Source organism: Canis aureus, chromosome 28, assembly GCF_053574225.1.
Source record: "Canis aureus isolate CA01 chromosome 28, VMU_Caureus_v.1.0, whole genome shotgun sequence".
Lineage (NCBI taxonomy): Eukaryota > Metazoa > Chordata > Mammalia > Carnivora > Canidae > Canis > Canis aureus.
The window spans coordinates 18,337,930-18,346,296 of record NC_135638.1 but is presented as its reverse complement, the minus strand read 5'-3'; the positions used below and the strand labels follow the sequence as shown (position 1 = coordinate 18,346,296).

Here is an 8,367-nt window from a genome sequence, read left to right as displayed (position 1 = left end):
ATTCTCTAAGGACATCTTTTTGTGAATACTGAGAACAATTAACTAATCTTAGCACCCCCTTATGTAGAGGTAACACATAAACCTCTGCTTATTGCCAGAGAGCACATACACCTCTACTTTTAGATAGACCATCATGGTAACAAGTAAAGCTTTCTTTTTTCCCCACCTGTATTCTGTTAGTTACACTTTGAGAACCTGAATGTAACACTGCTTTGCAGTAAGGAGTAAGGTTTTCACAGAAAAAAAGATACTCTCGGTAATGCAAAATTTCAGATAGAGATTTCTGCCTAATGAGAGTGAATATAATGACAAGACAGTATTCCATGGGGAAGAAGCACTATACCCAAATGCTCTGAACTGCAAAAGCACAAAAGGATGCACATATTCAGCAGGAAGCACAGTCTATATATGAAAGGTCATGGAGAAAGAAGGTGAAGAAAATATATCAGTAAACAAGCAAACAAACAGGCAAAAAATATAGGACTTTGCCTAAAAGGCAGTTAAGTACCAGAAGTCTTTAAAGGGACAAATTGATGTAATCAGATTGGTTTTTAGAGGATAATTTGGGTACTTTTGTGGAACAGGGGAAAGTGAGGCAAGACTAATAACAGTGAGAATATAATGGAAGTAGTATAGGTATGTGGTTCTCACCTGGGGTGATTTTGTCTCCAGGGAACATTTGTCCGTGCCTGGAGAGTGTTGGAGGGGGAGTGTGCTACTGGTATCTGGAGGCCAAGGCTCCTGCTGAACCCTACAATGCAAAACACAGCCTCCAACAACAAAGACTTATCCTGACCAAAATGTCAGTGGTACCTAGATTAAGAAAACCTGTTTTAAATATGGGTGATAATGTGAGGTATCACACTGAGGGTTTGATTTTTGTTTTATATAATGACTAATGATGTTGACATCTTTTCCTTTGCTCAACTAATACTGCTGAGCATCTTTTTAATTTTTCCGTGCTTTGATATACTTTGATGAAGACTCTGTTAAAGTAATTTGTATGTTTAGGAGGAGCTAAGACAGCCGAATAGTAGGAGAACGTAGGCTTGCCTCATCTCTTGAACACAGCTAGATAAAGATCAAATCATTCTGAATACCAAAGAAATGGATTTGAGAGCTGACAGAAACAAAAAACACACAACTAAAGGGAGAGGAGAGGCCACATTGTGGAAGATAGGAGATGCAGAGATGTGGGTTGGGGAAGAAATGGGTCTTGGGTGTTGTGGAGGAGAGAGAGACTTGGTCATGGGGAGAGGGTGGAGAGGGAGAGAATAAGAGAGGCGCACACAGGGGATTGCACAAGGAAAACACTTCCCCAAAATCACTGACTGGGAAAACAAGAGGGGCTGATTCTCCTGAGTTTTTACAACCAGTGGGGCTCAAGCACTTGAGTTTTAGAGGTCCATGGTGTGGCTGGGGTGGAGCCCTGATGACATTGCAGTGCTCCTTTGGAGAAGGAGTCAGATAGCCTGGAGGCAGACGATGCAGCCTGAGGATCCCTTGGGAAACACTGGAAGAGATGGTTCCTCTTTCTTGCAGGGTATCTGGGAGAGGTGGGTGGCATTGACTCTCTGGGAACAAAAGAGCTAGTGGGGACCATAATACTCCCCTGTTCCTCAGCATAGGTGCCAAAGGTGGCATACGTGGACATCAGCTCTTTGCTAAACTTTACTCCAAATTTCACACACCTGCACTTTGGTGTGACTGCCCTTCTGAAACAAACCTGCATCAATCCCAAAGCAGTGAGACTTCCTCCCAGAGGAGTAGCACAGGTCCATACCACACCAAATCCCTAAAGTTTGGAGTTTTCAAACTCAGCTGGCCTACCTAGGATAGAATATGGGTGCACCACAGTACCAAGTGGCAGACATCCCAGACACAGACATGTAAAGGCAGGAATCTGAGGGCACCTGGGACACGTGAGGAAGATTGTTCACTTCTCTGGGAGGGGATCCCAGGCAGCAGCAAGTACAAACTCCTCTCTCCGGGGCCCAGGGCAGAGGCTGGTGCCATTTCTATTTCCCCTGACCTCAGTATACTCTAAGTTCAGTAAGCAGCACAGTGCCAACTGGCAATCTAAACCACACATACCAAGCCCTGCCCCACTGCACTCTGCTTTTCTCGGGCAAGTGGGCCTGACAACCAGAACAGGCTCCTCCCTTAGAAGACCAAAACAAACCCTCTGCATGCACCACATCTGCTGATCATAGAATTCTCCAAAGCCTCAGCTCTAGTGGAAATAGCATCAGGTCTCTTTTAACAAGCAGACCAAATCACACCTAGTTAAAACTCACCACACTCTGGCCAATGTCCAAACACTCCCCACTGCCACAAAGAGAAACTCTGCAGAGGACTGACTGAAGGAAATAGGTGCCAAAACACAGCAGCAGAGTGCACACAGCACACATCAGAGACATTTTCTGAAGCACTAGGCCCTAGGGAGCGTATTACCTCTTCTTTATAAAACCATTACCCTCAGGAGCAGGAAACTTAACAAGCTTTTCCAATGCACAAAGAAAGAGGCCTAGACAAAATGCCAATGTGGAGGACTGCATCCCAAAAGAAAAAACAAGAAAAAGTCTTAGCCAGGAATCTAATCAAAACAGATATAAGTAATATGCCTGATACAGAATTTAAAGCAACAATCTCTTAAGCACTAGGCTTGAGAAAAGCATAGAAGACACCAGGGAGTCCCTTAATACAGAGATTAAAGACCTAAATATTAGGCTGAAATGAAAAATGCAATAACCAAGATTCAAAACTGACTAAATGTAATGACCACAGGGATAGAAGCAGCAGAGGAATGAATAAGTGATATAAGACATAAAATTATGGAATATAATGAAGTGCAAAGGAGAAGGAAAGAAAAATACTATATCACGAATGTAAACTTAGGGAATGCAGTGACTCCATATAGCACAATAACATCTGTATCATAGGAGTCCCAAAAGGAATTGAGGGAAAGGGGGATAGAAGGTTTATTTGAGGAAATTATAGCTGAATACTTACCTAATCTGGGGAAGGAAACAGACATCCAAATCCAGGAAGCACAGAGGACTCCCATTAAAATCAACAAAAGCAGGCCAACACCAAGACATACTGTAGTTAATTTGCAAAATAGGGAGATAAATAAAAAATCCTAAAAGCAGCAAGATAAAATACGTCACTTAGAAGAGAAGACAAATAAGATTAGCAGCAGATCTCTCCACAGAAATTTGGCAGGCCAGAAGAGAGTGGCATGATATACTCAGCATGCTGAATGTGAAAAATATGCAGCCAAGAATAGTTTATTCAGCAAGGCTGTCGTTCAGAATAGAAAGAAAGATAAAGAGTTTCCCAGATAAACAAAAACTAAAGGAGTTTATAACCACTAAACCAGCCTTGCAAGAAATAATAAAGTGGACTCTTCGAGTGGGAAAGACCAAAAGCAACAAAGACTAGAAAGGAATCTCTCCAAAAACTCTGAATGTAAATTGACTAAATACCCCGATCAAAAGACATAGGGTGCCAGAATGGATAAAAAATAAGACCTATACATCAGAAAAACTAGATTTTAAACCAAAGACTGTAATGAGAAATGAAGGCATTATATCATAATAAAGAAGTCTATCCAACAAGAGGATCTAACAGTTGTAAATACTTATGCCCCAACTTGGGAGCATAAAAATATATAAAATAATAACAAACACGAATGTATTGATAAGAATACAATAATAGTAAAGAGCTTTAATACCTCACTTATGCCAATGGACAGATCATCTAAGCAGAAAATCTGCAAGAAAACGGCAGCTTCAAATGGCATAGTGGATCAGATGGACATAACAGATATATTCAAAATAGTTCATCCTAAAGCAGCAGAGTATACATTCTTTTCAAGTGCATATGGGACACTCTAGAATAGATCACATGGAAGGTCATAAAGCCTCAACAGTACAGAAATATGTAATGAGTTAACTTATTCTTTTCAAACTGTCCCCCCCCAAAAAAAAGAAATGGAAAGGAAACTTCCAAATACATTCTACAAGGCTAGCATTACCTTTATTTAAAAACCAAAGACCCCACTAAAAAAGCTAATTACAAGTCAATATCCCTGATGAACATGAATGCAGAAATTCTCAACAAAATACTGGTAAATCAAATCCAACAATAAATTAAAAGAATCATTTACCATGATCAAGCAGGAATTATTCCTGGGCTGCAAAGGAGGTTCAATACTCACAAATCAATCAATGTGATACACCACATTAATAAAAGAAAGATAAGACCTATATAATCTTCTGAATAGATGAAGAAAAAGCATTTGATAAGGTACAGCATCCACTCTTTTTTTAAAGATTTTATTTATTTATTCATGAGAAACACACAGAGAGAGGCAGAGACATAGGCAGAGGGAGAAGCAGACTCCCTACGGGGAGTCTGATGCAGGACTTGATCCCAGGACCCTGGGATCATGACCTGAGCCAAAGGCAGATAGATGCTCAAGCTCTGAGGCACGCAGGTGCCCCAGCATCCATTCCTGATTAAAACCCTCAACAAAGCAGAGTTAGAGGGAACATACCTCACCATCAGAAAGGCCATATACAAAAGACCCACAGGTAATAACATCCTCAATGGGGAAAACCTGAGAGCTTTCCTTCTATGGTCAGGAACAAGACAGGGATGGCCACTCTCACCATTGTTGTTTAACATAGGATTAGAAGTCTAGCCACAGCAGTCAGAAAACAAAAAGAAATAAAAGGCATCCAAATCAGCAAGAAGGAAGTCAAACTTTAACTATTTGCAGAATACATGATACCCTACATAGAAGACCCAAAAGACTACACCAAAAAGTTGCTAGAACTGATAGACAAATTCAGTAAAATTGAAGAATACAACATCAACATAGAGAAATCTATTGCATTTCTACACACCAATAATGAAACAGAAAGAGATATCAATGAATGGCTAAAATAAAAATACAGGAAACACATTGGTGAGGATGCAGAGAAAAGGAAACCTTCTTACACTGTTGGTGGGAATGCAAACTGATGAGGCACTCTGGAAAACAGTATGGAGATCCCTAAAAAAATTAAAATTTGAATTACTCTATGACCCAGCAATTGCACTACTAGATATTTACCCAAAGGATACAAAAATCTAATTCGAAGAGACACATGCACTCTGATGTATAGAGTGGCATCATCAACAGTAGCCAAATTATGGAAAGATCCCAAATTTCCATAGATGGATGAATGGATAAAGAAGATGTGGGGTATGTATGTGTATGTATGTGTGTGTGTGTATGTGTATAAAATATTACTCAGCCATAATAGTGAAAACTTGTCATTTTTGATGACATGGATGGAGCTAGAGTGTATTATGCTAAGCAAAATAGTCAATCAGAGAAAGACAAATACTATATGGTTTTACTCATATGTAAGATAAATTTAAGAAACAAAACAGACAAGCAAAGGGAAAAATATATAGAGAGAAAGACAAATCAAGAAAAGACTCTTGGGGCACCTGGGTGGCTCAGTGGTTGAGCATCTGCTTTTGGTCATGATCTCAGAGTCCTGTATCAGGCTCCCTGTAGGAAGTCTGCTTCTCCCTCTATGCCTCTGCCCCTTTCTCTGTGTCTCTTACGAATAAATAAATAAAATCCTTTTTTTTTTTTAAGACAAGGCTCTTAATTATAGAAAACAAACTGATAGTTATCAGAGGGCTACTGTGTATGTGTGGGAGAGTAGTGGATTAAATAGATGATGGGTATTAAGGAGGGCACTTGTGATGAGCACTGGGTGTTATAAGTAAATGATGAAATCACTGAATTCTGCTCCTGAAACTAATACTACACTATATGTTAACTAACTGGAATTTAAATAAAAACTTAAAAAATATTTGTACATTAAAAAGTTTTGGGTTATTTTTTATTTTTGCATTTTGAAGAATCTTTACATTTTTAGGCCTTTATACTTAAATCACTGGCATGTTTTGAACTAATGTTTCTATATGGTTTAAGACATGGATCAAAGTTGATTTTTTTATTTTTTGATATAGATATGTAATTGTCCCAGAAAAATTTATTGAAAAGACCATGTAGAAAAGCTTGGATATCTATAGGTGTGACTATTTCTGAACTCTCTATTCTGCTTCATTGATATGTTTGCAAAGTGTGCAAAGCAAGAAATGGAATGGAAAGAATGGAGGAAAAAAATCTGAGGAATTTTAATGTAACACAGGAAGCTTTTAAAACATGGTGGTTCACACATTCATCCCCTTTATATGGACTATCAGATAGCAAAATCTTAAGTTTCTTACGCCTTAAATCAAGGACAAAATGGAGATTTAAATAGTTTTCTAATATATTTATAAGCGAAGCATCATGTGAATGGGAACATAGTAAAGTAGAAAAAGGCTACAGATTCTTATAATGGATTATTTTATGGAAGTAGATAGGAAAATTTAATATGCTATGAGATAATTATTGCACAGTAATTTTAATGCATCATTTTCTTCTGGTATAGTTTTGTTCTCAGTCTACTGAGAGAAAAAGTAGATATTTGGGGTTGAAATTGGCACCAGTCATCCAGATGGGTTACATATGTTCATTCTTGATATTAGGTATGAACTCTTCTAGAATCCCTTACTTGTTTTTGTGTTTTTGTTTTCTTTTAGATTTTTTTTTTATTTTTAAGTAATCTCTATACCCAACATGGTGTTTGAATTTATAACCCCAAGATCAAGAGTCACCTGTTCCACTGACTGAGCCAACCAAGCACCCCTATAATTCCTTACTTGTAATATCGGCCATGACATTATAATATTAATAGGACAAATAAAAACCACTAGCTGACTCTCTTGGACAGCAGATTGTCACCAAAACTCCCAGTGACTGGAGTCTCATAAGCATGTTATCAATCTCCTGTCTCCCTTCAGTTTGACAGTTTCCAATCTCTTAGTTAGTAAATAATATTTCATGTCACACCTCTGAGTTGTTTGTTAAGTTTAAAGAAATAGTTATACTATGAAATAATTTAAGATTTATTTTCCAAATGGCAAAAAAGCATTAGAGATGTTGAACAAAGAGGAATTCATTGCTGTAGGAATTCATTGCTGTAGTGTTACCATCTGCCTACTTACTTGTTTCTTTACTGATTAAGCCTATGAAGAAAGATATTATTCCAAGTGTAAATATCATTAACTGAGGAATGGTTCTGGGAAAATCAATATTCTGTATGGGCTTACTCAGAATTTTCAAATATTTTAAAGTAGACTCAGCAGTAAGCTTATGTCTGTACTTCTATTACAAATAAATATTAAGCACATTTGGAGAACATTATGTTCTTTTGTCATGTTTTCAGAAATGTCTACTTAAGATAATTAATATTTTTTAGACTTTAGAGTATGTGTTTTCTAAACTGGGCATATTTATAAGACAAATATTCCTTCGCATACTACAAGTTATGAATGTTCTGATATACAGTAGTGATAATGATGCAGAAACCATAAAGTTTGTAATGATATTCACAGAGTGAAATACATTGATAAAATGGAGAAATATATGGGTTTGGAAGATTCATTCATTCATTCACTCATTCGAAATATTTACTGATTATCGACAGTGTTATCAGCTCTAGGTATAAAATGGTGAATGAGCGATTAAGGAAATCAGAAACTAGTGGGAAGGGGAAAAACATATAGATGATTATTGTTCCACAACAGTGTTCTTTTGCCTATATGGTTGTATAAGGAGTCCTTTAATTAAAGAGAGCCAAAGTACAATGCCTTTAATTTCTCCCTTATCTTGATTGATCCTATTCCCAGTAACCTATATTTGTCCTTTTGACCCATTACCAGATGTGTTACAATATTCTGTAACAAATGACAACATCTTACTTTTCAGAGAAACGTATTTTCCATAGCATTTATATATTTTTACCATTTTTACAAGTTTTTGAGAAAACTTATCTAAGCACATACAATAGGAATAAAACATAACCTTCTTCATTTTCCAGTGTATTGTGAGTGAGAAAGAAGTTAAGGCAGCTGGGCTGTGATCCATTTGCTCCCTTTTCCAAAAGGATGCGCCTGGGGTGGTGGTAGGGGAGCAGGGAAGAGGAAGATGACTTGGCCCAGTCTCCTTTTCAGCTGGACCTCTAGGTAAAACAAACAAACAAACAACAACAAATATGAAATTTCTTAAATAGAAAGAGTTATTTATTAAATGATCTTAACAGAATGTTCTTGGCTAAAAATTACTGATGGTAAATAAACCTGAAGTCTATGGATTTATGAAAGCATAGTTCCCTGGAAAATGTCATATAACTTATACAACTCTCTGGAGTATAAAATGGAGATGTTTTGTAACTTAAATGTTTCCTGAGT

General features: G+C 37.4%; 1 long non-coding RNA gene across 2 annotated transcripts in view; it reads right to left on the bottom strand.

Annotated features, from left to right (window-relative positions):
- Positions 1–6,361: 6,361 nt before the first annotated feature.
- The window catches only part of LOC144300479 (uncharacterized), an 80,006-nt gene continuing 78,000 nt past the window's right edge, over positions 6,362–8,367 (bottom strand). For both annotated transcript variants that reach the window (XR_013367154.1, XR_013367153.1), the window contains one exon: positions 6,362–8,138. This is a non-coding gene — a long non-coding RNA (uncharacterized LOC144300479). The remainder of the gene's footprint in view (positions 8,139–8,367) is intronic.